Raw genomic sequence first — 11,021 nt, forward strand, 5'->3', positions numbered from 1 at the left:
GTAACAAAAGCTCAGAAGGTTGTTGCAATGTTTTATTATCCATTTTTGTATTGTTTCACATATCCAATTAAATATTTTCCTTTACTAAACATATTTTATGTCTTTTAGGTATCAAGCAAGACTTACGATGAGGCTATGAGAGAGAAGTTTAAATAGTTTCACTCCAGAAAGGCCCAGCTGAAACAATCACGTTTGTGGCAAAAAAGCCAAAGAGAGACAACAGTAAGTTCAGAAATTGACATGATGTAACTTCTTAAATAGGCTATTAGCCTGTAGTGATTATTGTCAACATTACTGTTGTTTTGCAGTTGTTGGTCAACAGAAACAAACACAGAAAGATCATTGTGGAAGACAGAAATGGTGGAGCTCAATGTAAGATGAGGAAGATGTTGTTGATGTGGATGCACACAGGATCTTCAGTGAGGAATGGAGTCTGCTGGGACACTTCATTTCATGTATTATTTACTGCATTTGTTTGAAATCTTTCATTCAAAGTAGATGTTGTATTTTTAAATGTTGTTTTCTGTTGAAATTGTTTTCTGACTGTTTTTATGTTTTGGATACTATTTACTATTTTCACATAATAAAGACAAACAATCAATCGTTGGTTAAACTATATTTTTTCTATCTGCCCCGTGGTCTGCAACCAATCATATCATTCACCAGTAAGGTTTTTGGGAGGGATATATTCTAAATTTAACCAATAAAGTCACTTTTCTGTAAGGGTTTGGGGTGGGCTAAATCCCAAGTTTACCAATGAAATGACTTTTGAGGAAAGTATGTGTGCTCAGTGGCCCAATAGCTGTCTGGCTTAGGGGTGGGTTTAGTTTCAAATCAACCAATCCAATTTAACATGAATGACCAAAAGGGGAGGGAACAGAGGCACAAAGGTGTGACTGTACCCTGAATAAGGGTGAGCGCCCTGGAGGCTGGTGCAGGACTGGGACACGGGGAATACCTCCAGGGCAGATCAGGCAGTCCAGGGTGCCATGGCGGCACAGGGAGCTCAGGGGCCATGGCGGAGCAGGGAGCTCGGGGAGCCATGGCGGATCAGGCAGACTAGGAGGCCATGGCAAAGCAGACAGCTCGGGGAACCATGGCAGAACAGGGAGCTTGGGGAGCCCTGGCGGAGCAGGCAGCTCAGAAGGCCATGGCAGATCAGACAGTTCAGGAGGCCACGGTGGAGCAGGGGACTCAGAAGGCCACGGATGGACGGCCTCCTTGGCCTTGGCCTCGCCACTGGGCCCGGCTACTACACCTGGGAACTCAGGACGCCATGGCCGGACGGTCTCCGTGGCCTTGGCCTCGCCACTCGGCCTGGCCACTATGGCCAGACCCATACTACCACCCGCCCCCAAAAAAAAATCCTTGGGGAGAATATCAGGAGGGGGGACTCGGGGACAGGAGCCCTCCGTGGGCTAAACTTGGGAACAGGAGCCCTCCGTGGGCTAAACTTGGGAACAGGAGCCCTCACTGGGCTACAGTCGGGGACAGGAGCCCTCACTGGAGTGGGCTAAACTTGGGAACAGGAGCCCTCCGTGGGCTACAGTCGGGGACAGGAGCCCTCACTGGACTAAACTCGGGGACAGGAGCCCTCCGTGGGCTAAACTCGGGAACAGGAGCCATCCGTGGGCTAAATTCGGTAACAGGAGCCCTCTTTGGGCTCAATTCGGGGGCTGGAGCCGACACTGGAGGAAGCTCTGGGGCTGGAGCCGACAGCCTTCTCCTCCTTAGATTCCCCTTTAGGTTCGGGGTAAAAGGCGTGGTCGGTGGTCTTGAGTGAGCCACGGCCAGCGGGCTTGTGAATGCTGCGGCCGACGGCCTTGACTGAGGAACGGCCGACGGGCTTGTGAATGCTGCAGCCGGCGGGCTTGACTGAGGAGCGGCCGGCGGGCTTGACAGCAGAGATTCCGGCAGGCTTGAGCGAGTGGCAGCCCACGAACTAGACTTTGGAGCGGCCGGCGAACTTGAGTGAGCAGCGGCCGGTGGGCTTGACGGCGGGCTGGTTCTGGCTCGGGCCTGGACACTCCCCAGACACCGGTAGATGCCTTCCCTCCAGCATAGTCCTTTGGTGTCTGGGAGGTCCACGGGGCGATGGTAGTTGGCCCTGTGCCAGAACAAAGAGTTGATGGTGGCGTCATCTAAAGCTGTCGCCGCGGCGAGCCCACAGAACTCCCTGGCATACTCGACGAAGCGGAGATCTCTACGGGCTAGGGAAATAAATTGAGCGGTGATTTCCATGATCGCGGGGGGAGCAAAAACGGGAAAACAAAAGACTTTTCAAAACACGAAAACAAAACGGGGAGAAGGGGCAAGAATTCCCGGTGGCCAGGCTGCTGATTTGGTCCGCCGGTTTTTTATTTTTTAGTTATTATTATTGTTAATATTTTGTATTTATGCCATCTCAATATACCAAAGTGATCATTTCCGATTTTTTCATTCGATAATAAATCGATAATAAATCATAAATTGGTTAGTCTTGTCTGTCAGAGCTGCGTCATACAATCAGCTCACGTGTGTTCCGCGCTTCCGTCAAACGGTTCCGAACAGAACCGATGCGTGGGACTCGATCAATGAAGGAGAGGAAGCGGCCAGAAGAAGCAGTGAAATGTAGCAACATCACTGACCTGTTCAGGGCTTCAAGTGCAGGTAAGTTTAATCTGTAAATACGCTAGATAGTTTTGTCTTTATTAACCTTCCGTCAACCTTATTAACAGTCCGGCCCTGGGCTCTGCTCACTTTCAGTTTTGGTCCGGTATTATGTCAAGTACTGTGAGGGAGCGCGGAGCGAGGAACGAGGAGTACATCCACAATGAGAGTTTAATGCCATCTAGGGAACCAGGAAAACACACGTAGCAGGAGTGGTAGACACATACAGACATTCACTGAACAGAGTCTGAAAGTATGATATAAATATATGCAATTTAGTTTCTTTTACAAAATCCACTTTAATGTTATTTAAAAAAATTAATTACTTGTGAGTTATTCATTATGGTTTAACACAATGCCAGACCTGTCTAATATGCTGTATGCTGTATCAAAAATGGTAATGAGTCGACTTCATAAATGCGAACCATTTCACAAACAAACACAAATACCTTCATTTCATTTGATCCACTGTTGGTTGATGGGGAAGGCAGAATATTGTACCCTGAAAACAAATGCAAATAAAACAGTAGTTAGCAGGACCTCAATCCAGAGTGTGAATTATTAGGGAGTTTGACCCCTGTAATGAAGACTTGAACTGCTCAAAAGAAGTCATATATAGTGAGTATAGTCAAATGGCTTTGTGTGCCATTGAGAAGGTGATTAGCTACACCTGATTAAGTTTACAAGTAATTTTTAGGAGGGGTTGATCCTTTTTCCAACTCAGTGATTCTTTTCTTTTTTTTTTAATTTCTGACATGTTGGTGTTATATCTTTCACTTGGATGTTATAAGTTGCTCTGAGTAAATACAGCTGGACAAAACAAAAACTGTTTAAAAAAAACAAAAACAAGAAGCCAACAAAAATTGCAACTAAATAATAAATTATAATAAATAACAATCTCAGTAAATTTAAGATTTTAGCGATTTATAGACTCTATAGACCAGGGGTGGCGAACGTCGGTCCTGGAGAGCCGCAGCCCTGCAGAGTTTTGCTGCAACACTAATCAAACGCACCTGAACAAGCTAATCAAGGCCTGAAGGGTTACTAGGAAGCTTCAGGTAGGTGAGTTTTTATTAGGGTTGGAGCTAAACTTTGCAGGACTGCGGCTCTCCAGGACCGGAGTTTGCCACCCCTGCTATAGACTAACCACAGATGCAGCATGCAGCAATTTTAGCTATAGGCTAGTATTAGTAACATTGCTGTTACATACAGTGAAAGCTCCAGTAGTTACTCAATATTAATAATATCTTCTTTAATTGTAATGACAATTACAATTGTAAACAAACTTATCTGTCACTTCCAATCACAACCACGTTTTGCTGCTGTCTTCATGTCTTGAACTTATGGGAAGGAAAGGAAGGAAAGGAGGAAGGAAAGGATGTGACGTGTGGCCAAGTATGGTGTCCCATACTTGGAATTTGTGCTCTGCATTTAATTCATCCAAGTGCACACACACAGTGAACAAACACGCACACACACCGTGAACACACACCCGGAGCAGTGGGCAGCCAATGCTGCGGCACCCAGGGAGCAGTTGGGGGTTCGGTGCCTTGCTCAAGGGTCTCACCTCAGTCGTGGTATTGAAGGTGGAGAGAGCGCTTATTCACTACCCCCACCTACAATCTCGGCCGGACCTGAGACTTGAACCTTCGGACCTGAGACCTTCGGGTTACAAGTCCAACTCCATCCATTAAGCCACGACTGCCCCCCTTTTTTTTATAGATAGAGGCTATATCTAACTATTTTTTAGTTCCTCTTCAATGGTCTTCTGAAGGTTCCTTCATGATCTTTGGTCTCAAAGTCAACATGACAAATGTGAACATAGTTTAAAAAAAAACTGATTGATCCATAAAATGACAATGATGTGGTGGTTTTCTAGCTCTAAACGAAACTGATACAAGCATGCAAGCACAGGATGTAGCAGTGATAATATCAAAATATCAAAAGCCAAACCCAACAGCACAACCCACTAATAACAAGCATGCAAATAACATTTGAACAGTCAGTTCTCTAATTAGTTCCCAGAAAATAACATTTAATGTGCGTTTGATCCTTATAACAAATGCATGGTTAACTATAGGTTTATTACATTATAATTATTTCATTTAAAGGGGTCATATGATGCGATTTCAATTTTTCCTTTCTCTGTGGAGTGTTACAAGCTCTTGGTGCATAAAGAAGATCTGTAAAGTTGCAAAGACTAAAGTCTCAAATCCAAAGAGATATTCTTTATAAAAGTTAAGAGTTAACCACGCCTACCTAAAACGGTTCGTTCTAACACGCCCCCACATATCTACAATAATGTACAGTATGTGGAAAATAATGTTTTTTGAACTTTAAACCGCATAAACACATTTCATTACACCAAATACACAAAATAATGTTCTTTTTAGCAGCATCATATGACCCCTTTAAATAGCTAAATCCATTTTCAACATTAAAAAAACATCCAAATATGGCCCCACAAGGACAAAATTTACTGGAATCACTATCCTCGTGGGGTCTCATACACACACAAAGTCATTCGGATGTCGATTTATATGTTTATATGAAATGTGAGAAACATTTATACATTAGGTGTTATTTGTAATTAGTAGTAGTTTTTGTTTATTAGTTGATTTGATTTATTAGTTTATTTTTTGATGTTTGTGATTAGTTGGAACCAGTTGTGATTGATACTTGTCGAAATAAATCTTTTTCTAATGCTTGTATTGCATGTTGGGGGGGCATGATGGATATATTATCAGGGACCCCCAAGCTCCCAAAAAATGCAAAGCAAAAATCATATTTAAAGGTCCCATGAAATTCTTTCCTGCATGACGTATTTCCTACTGAAACTTAAATCATATGGAAGGGCTTCTCCCTTTTTAAATAGTCAATAGCCTTTGCTTACGTCACAGCCATGAGACATGATTTGCTAAAGTGCTACTTCTTTTAGTTAGAAAGACTAAAAGATTGTAAAGTCAGATTGTACACAATAACCAACAATGTGGGTGTCTTTTTATAACACATGACAGAGAATTTTATGTTTAAAACTTTCAACAGTTTGGGATGTAGAGAGCATTTTACTGGACACAAGTATGTGCACCCCGTAGACAAAACGTCATCAATATTTTTATGTGGTTTTCCAAGAAGAGAAAACGTGAATTTTAAACATGTTAAAGTGTTGAACGTTTATTCAGTCATCTTTTAGCAGCATACTCACATAACACATAGCAACAGACAAAACTAATATTATAACAACTTCCCCTTACAAGAAGTTCCAAAAGTTTGATTCATATTAAGAAAACAATTTTGGCAACAGAAGTAATGTCTTCTCTTCTGTCATTGTTCAACACTCAAACAAATACTGTTTATAAGCATTTTGTTTATAAAACAAAATCTAATTACATAAACTTGATTTATAGCTATAATTTAGTGGGCAGTAATATTTGTCCTTCCTTACTTTCCTTCATTTCAGTTTGAACACATTACCTTAAAAAAAAGTGCCTGTGAAATATTTAGTTTCCACACTATTTAACATGGATAATCAAAGTCAGTCCCCGGAATCAATCTCGTTCTTATCTCATTCCATGTTAACTTCATAACTTAGAGGTGCTAAACCTTTCGTCGCATCAAATACACATTAGTGCAATTCCTGTCCTTCATCTTCTTCCATGTCAACTACAATGCCTTCATCATCAATATCTGGCTCAGCCTGAGGATGGAGATGGATGGGGTATGACACATCATCATACAAAATTTGCCCATGAAGGCCTCTCTGGTTCTCCATGCATTGCACTGAAAGCTGAATATTCATAATCATTAGTAATGAATCTTAATTCATTCAAAGTAATCATGAGCCAAGCTCACCTCTACAGTAGGCTCGATTAATATATTATCCTGCTCAAATGTGCCTTCAGAAATCCCTTCTTGGTTGTCCACATACTGAACGGAAACCTTAAAACATCAAACAATATAACCATTTAAAATCACTGCTACAGAATATCACAAAATTTGAGCAAATACAAAATCATTTTAATTAAACCTTTGAACCGGCTATCAGTAGTCTGAAACTTAAAACTAGGAATAACAAAGCAAATAATAATAATACAGTAAACCAAATTATATAATATAGAGTATGTCCATAACTAACAATAGGTATTATTTACTTACTCCAGATGTGTTTGTATTATCAAAACCAGCTTCAGGGCGAATCCCTCCTCTGTTTTCTACTTCTGTCACACTCTAGAACACATCCATCAATGATATAAAGATGTGTCTTTAACTTAAATATGAAATTAGATTGATAAAAACATTATAAAGCACATTAGGCACCTTTACAAGTTCATACATGCTATGATTTTAAATGAAAACCCTCGGTGAACACTCACTGTACATATGCTTGTTGTCATAATGAGTTATAGACATAACTTACGGTAAAAAGGTATAGAGTTAGGCTAATTATCTTTATCACAACCGACAAATTAGATGATGACAGTAATGTTTTTCCTTAATTCACATACCATGGCTTCAGTGACGGAGATGTCGGAGAGGCAACTAAAACTGTCGTCGATCAGTTAATGGTGTACACTCAAAAGTCGATGTATCTGATTCTTGTCCTTGGAAATTCACATCTATTCAACTTTTACTAATCTACAGATGTTTGTAATCGCCCTAAAACTTAAAATCCTTTCTTGGCCCTGCACCAATTCATTGCATGTGTGAATGGCGCCTATTTTGTGTGACGTCTTTGCGTGTTTACGTCATGTCTTCTACATCATGCAGATCTGCTGCTTACTTTTTCAGGCGATACATAAAATGTGCATATTATGTAGGGGGTGATAAGGTACAAAGGTGGGCCTAGCTGTGCTTTGCACATCAAACCATCCGATTTATCCCAACAGAAGAGCAGAGCTTAAAGCACAGTTTATATAAAATCCTCTGCATGTTACTTTATGAACTTTAACATGCAATTTTAAGTTTCAACTACAGATGTCGATAGAGAGCCTAAAGTGTTTATGTTTGTCTTTGTACATGTGGCCATGTGCAAACTGGAAATTTTCTTCTTAATGCCTTAGTAACATGGATCATTTTTATCTACACTGCTGTCAATTAACGTTCAGAATGTCCAGACAAACCAGTTTAAGTCTGTGTTACCTTTCATGTCCTCGTAGACTTTGGTTAACCTTGTAGACCTTGGCTTCATGTGCAAAGCACATTCTCGACCCAAACCCTCATTACGGTGCTCAGAAATATGTTGAAGTGATGCCATTGCCAAAAAGACGCATAAGAAATCCAATACAGAAATTAATATGGTATGATAGAAAATTACAAATAAAGTAAAGCAGAAATGATTTGTGAAGATGATTCCTGGGTCACTGCCTGGAAAAGACTGATGGGCTTCAGATATATCTCAATGATCTGGAAGCTCACAGGACTCCTCCCAAATGTTCAGTAATTCATTGGTATGAACTTTATACATGCTTCAACAAGCCAACCATTTCCTTTAGGAAGTTATAAGAACCAAGAAATTGAACAGCATCAGTTCAAATGTCCTAGTTTCATTAAGTCATTATGAATCCTTTTTTGTTTTTTGTTTTTTTGTCGAACTCCCTCTTTTCACAATTTTGTAAGACAGCACAACTTCCTAAGCAACAAACAACCAAAAAACTTCATTCCCATTATAGCTTTCTTAAAAATTGAAATGTGTATATTTGGGAAAATAAATGTTGTTATATTTTATCAGGATTAAACTGCCATGCAGTTGGTTGAATCGGTGAACACTCACTGTACATATGCTTGTTGTCATAATGAGTTATAGACATAACTTACGGTAAAAAGGTATAGAGTTAGGCTAATTATCTTTATCACAACCGACAAATTAGATGATGACAGTAATGTTTTTCCTTAATTCACATACCATGGCTTCAGTGACGGAGATGTCGGAGAGGCAACTAAAACTGTCGTCGATCAGTTAATGGTGTACACTCAAAAGTCGATGTATCTGATTCTTGTCCTTGGAAATTCACATCTATTCAACTTTTACTAATCTACAGATGTTTGTAATCGCCCTAAAACTTAAAATCCTTTCTTGGCCCTGCACCAATTCATTGCATGTGTGAATGGCGCCTATTTTGTGTGACGTCTTTGCGTGTTTACGTCATGTCTTCTACATCATGCAGATCTGCTGCTTACTTTTTCAGGCGATACATAAAATGTGCATATTATGTAGGGGGTGATAAGGTACAAAGGTGGGCCTAGCTGTGCTTTGCACATCAAACCATCCGATTTATCCCAACAGAAGAGCAGAGCTTAAAGCACAGTTTATATAAAATCCTCTGCATGTTACTTTATGAACTTTAACAGGCAATTTTAAGTTTCAACTACAGATGTCGATAGAGAGCCTAAAGTGTTTATGTTTGTCTTTGTACATGTGGCCATGTGCAAACTGGAAATTTTCTTCTTAATGCCTTAGTAACATGGATCATTTTTATCTACACTGCTGTCAATTAACGTTCAGAATGTCCAGACAAACCAGTTTAAGTCTGTGTTACCTTTCATGTCCTCGTAGACTTTGGTTAACCTTGTAGACCTTGGCTTCATGTGCAAAGCACATTCTCGACCCAAACCCTCATTACGGTGCTCAGAAATATGTTGAAGTGATGCCATTGCCAAAAAGACGCATAAGAAATCCAATACAGAAATTAATATGGTATGATAGAAAATTACAAATAAAGTAAAGCAGAAATGATTTGTGAAGATGATTCCTGGGTCACTGCCTGGAAAAGACTGATGGGCTTCAGATATATCTCAATGATCTGGAAGCTCACAGGACTCCTCCCAAATGTTCAGTAATTCATTGGTATGAACTTTATACATGCTTCAACAAGCCAACCATTTCCTTTAGGAAGTTATAAGAACCAAGAAATTGAACAGCATCAGTTCAAATGTCCTAGTTTCATTAAGTCATTATGAATCCTTTTTTGTTTTTTGTTTTTTTGTCGAACTCCCTCTTTTCACAATTTTGTAAGACAGCACAACTTCCTAAGCAACAAACAACCAAAAAACTTCATTCCCATTATAGCTTTCTTAAAAATTGAAATGTGTATATTTGGGAAAATAAATGTTGTTATATTTTATCAGGATTAAACTGCCATGCAGTTGGTTGAATGAAAATCTCCACAGCTGTAATCACTGATTCACAGTAATGTGCATTTTAATTCATTATGTTTGAAAATATTTTAGCATGCTTGACAGAAGTATACTTATTTTGATGTGTTGACTAATATACTAAAGCATATGTAACTTGATTATAGTTTAAATGTATTGTGTTATTTGATATTACATTCACAGTTAATAATATCGTAAATTTACTAAATTGCAACTTTATCATTACAAATGCGTAATTACAGATATATGTAAATACATGACATACAAGTTTCAATAGAAATGACATTGAAGTATATTTACATTTACCATAACTGCTTGTCAGTACATTCAACAGTACACTTATTTCAAATTAGAAGTACTTAGACATTACATATAAAGATGCAATTAAGTTCTACTTAAGTGGGTCAAAAAAGCACTAAAGTTCAACTATACTGAACAAAATTATAAACGCAACACTTTTGTTTTTGCCCCCATTTTTCATGAGCTGAACTCAAAGATCTAAGACTTTTTCTATGTACACAAAAGGTCTATTTCTCTCAAATATTGTTCACAAATCTGTCTAAATCTGTGTTAGTGAGCACTTCTCCTTTGCCTAGATAATCCATCCACCTCACAGGTGTGGCATATCAAGATGCTGATTAGACAGCATGATTATTGCACAGGTGTGCCTTAGGCTGGCCACAATAAAAGGCCACTCTAAAATGTGCAGTTTTACTGTATTGGGGGGTCCGGGGGGGTCCGAAAACCAGTCAGTATCTGGTGTGACCACCATTTGCCTCACGCAGTGCAACACATCTCCTTCGCATAGAGTTGATCAGGTTGTTGATTGTGGCCTGTGGAATGTTGGTCCACTCCTCTTCAATGGCTGTGCGAAGTTGCTGGATATTGGCAGGAACTGGAACACGCTGTCGTATACGCCGATCCAGAGCATCCCAAACATGCTCAATGGGTGACATGTCCGGTGAGTATGCTGGCCATAAAAGTGTTGCGTTTATAATTTTGTTCAGTGTAATTGCATTTAATATAATGATTTAAACTATAATACATTTTCATTTAATTGCAATCATTGTGATTGTGTGTCCGAAAACATTACATTCAGTTCACACCTAAGTATATTCTTTTGAAGTATATTATTTCTGTAATAAGTAGCTAATCTTTTTAAAGGTACGCTAACATGTACTTCTTTTTAGGGTAAGGAGGACTGTTAATCTTTAAATGTA

The sequence above is a fragment of the Sinocyclocheilus anshuiensis genome, unplaced genomic scaffold (genome assembly GCF_001515605.1).
Source record: "Sinocyclocheilus anshuiensis isolate Anshui unplaced genomic scaffold, SAMN03320099.WGS_v1.1 scaffold2304, whole genome shotgun sequence".
NCBI lineage: Eukaryota > Metazoa > Chordata > Actinopteri > Cypriniformes > Cyprinidae > Sinocyclocheilus > Sinocyclocheilus anshuiensis.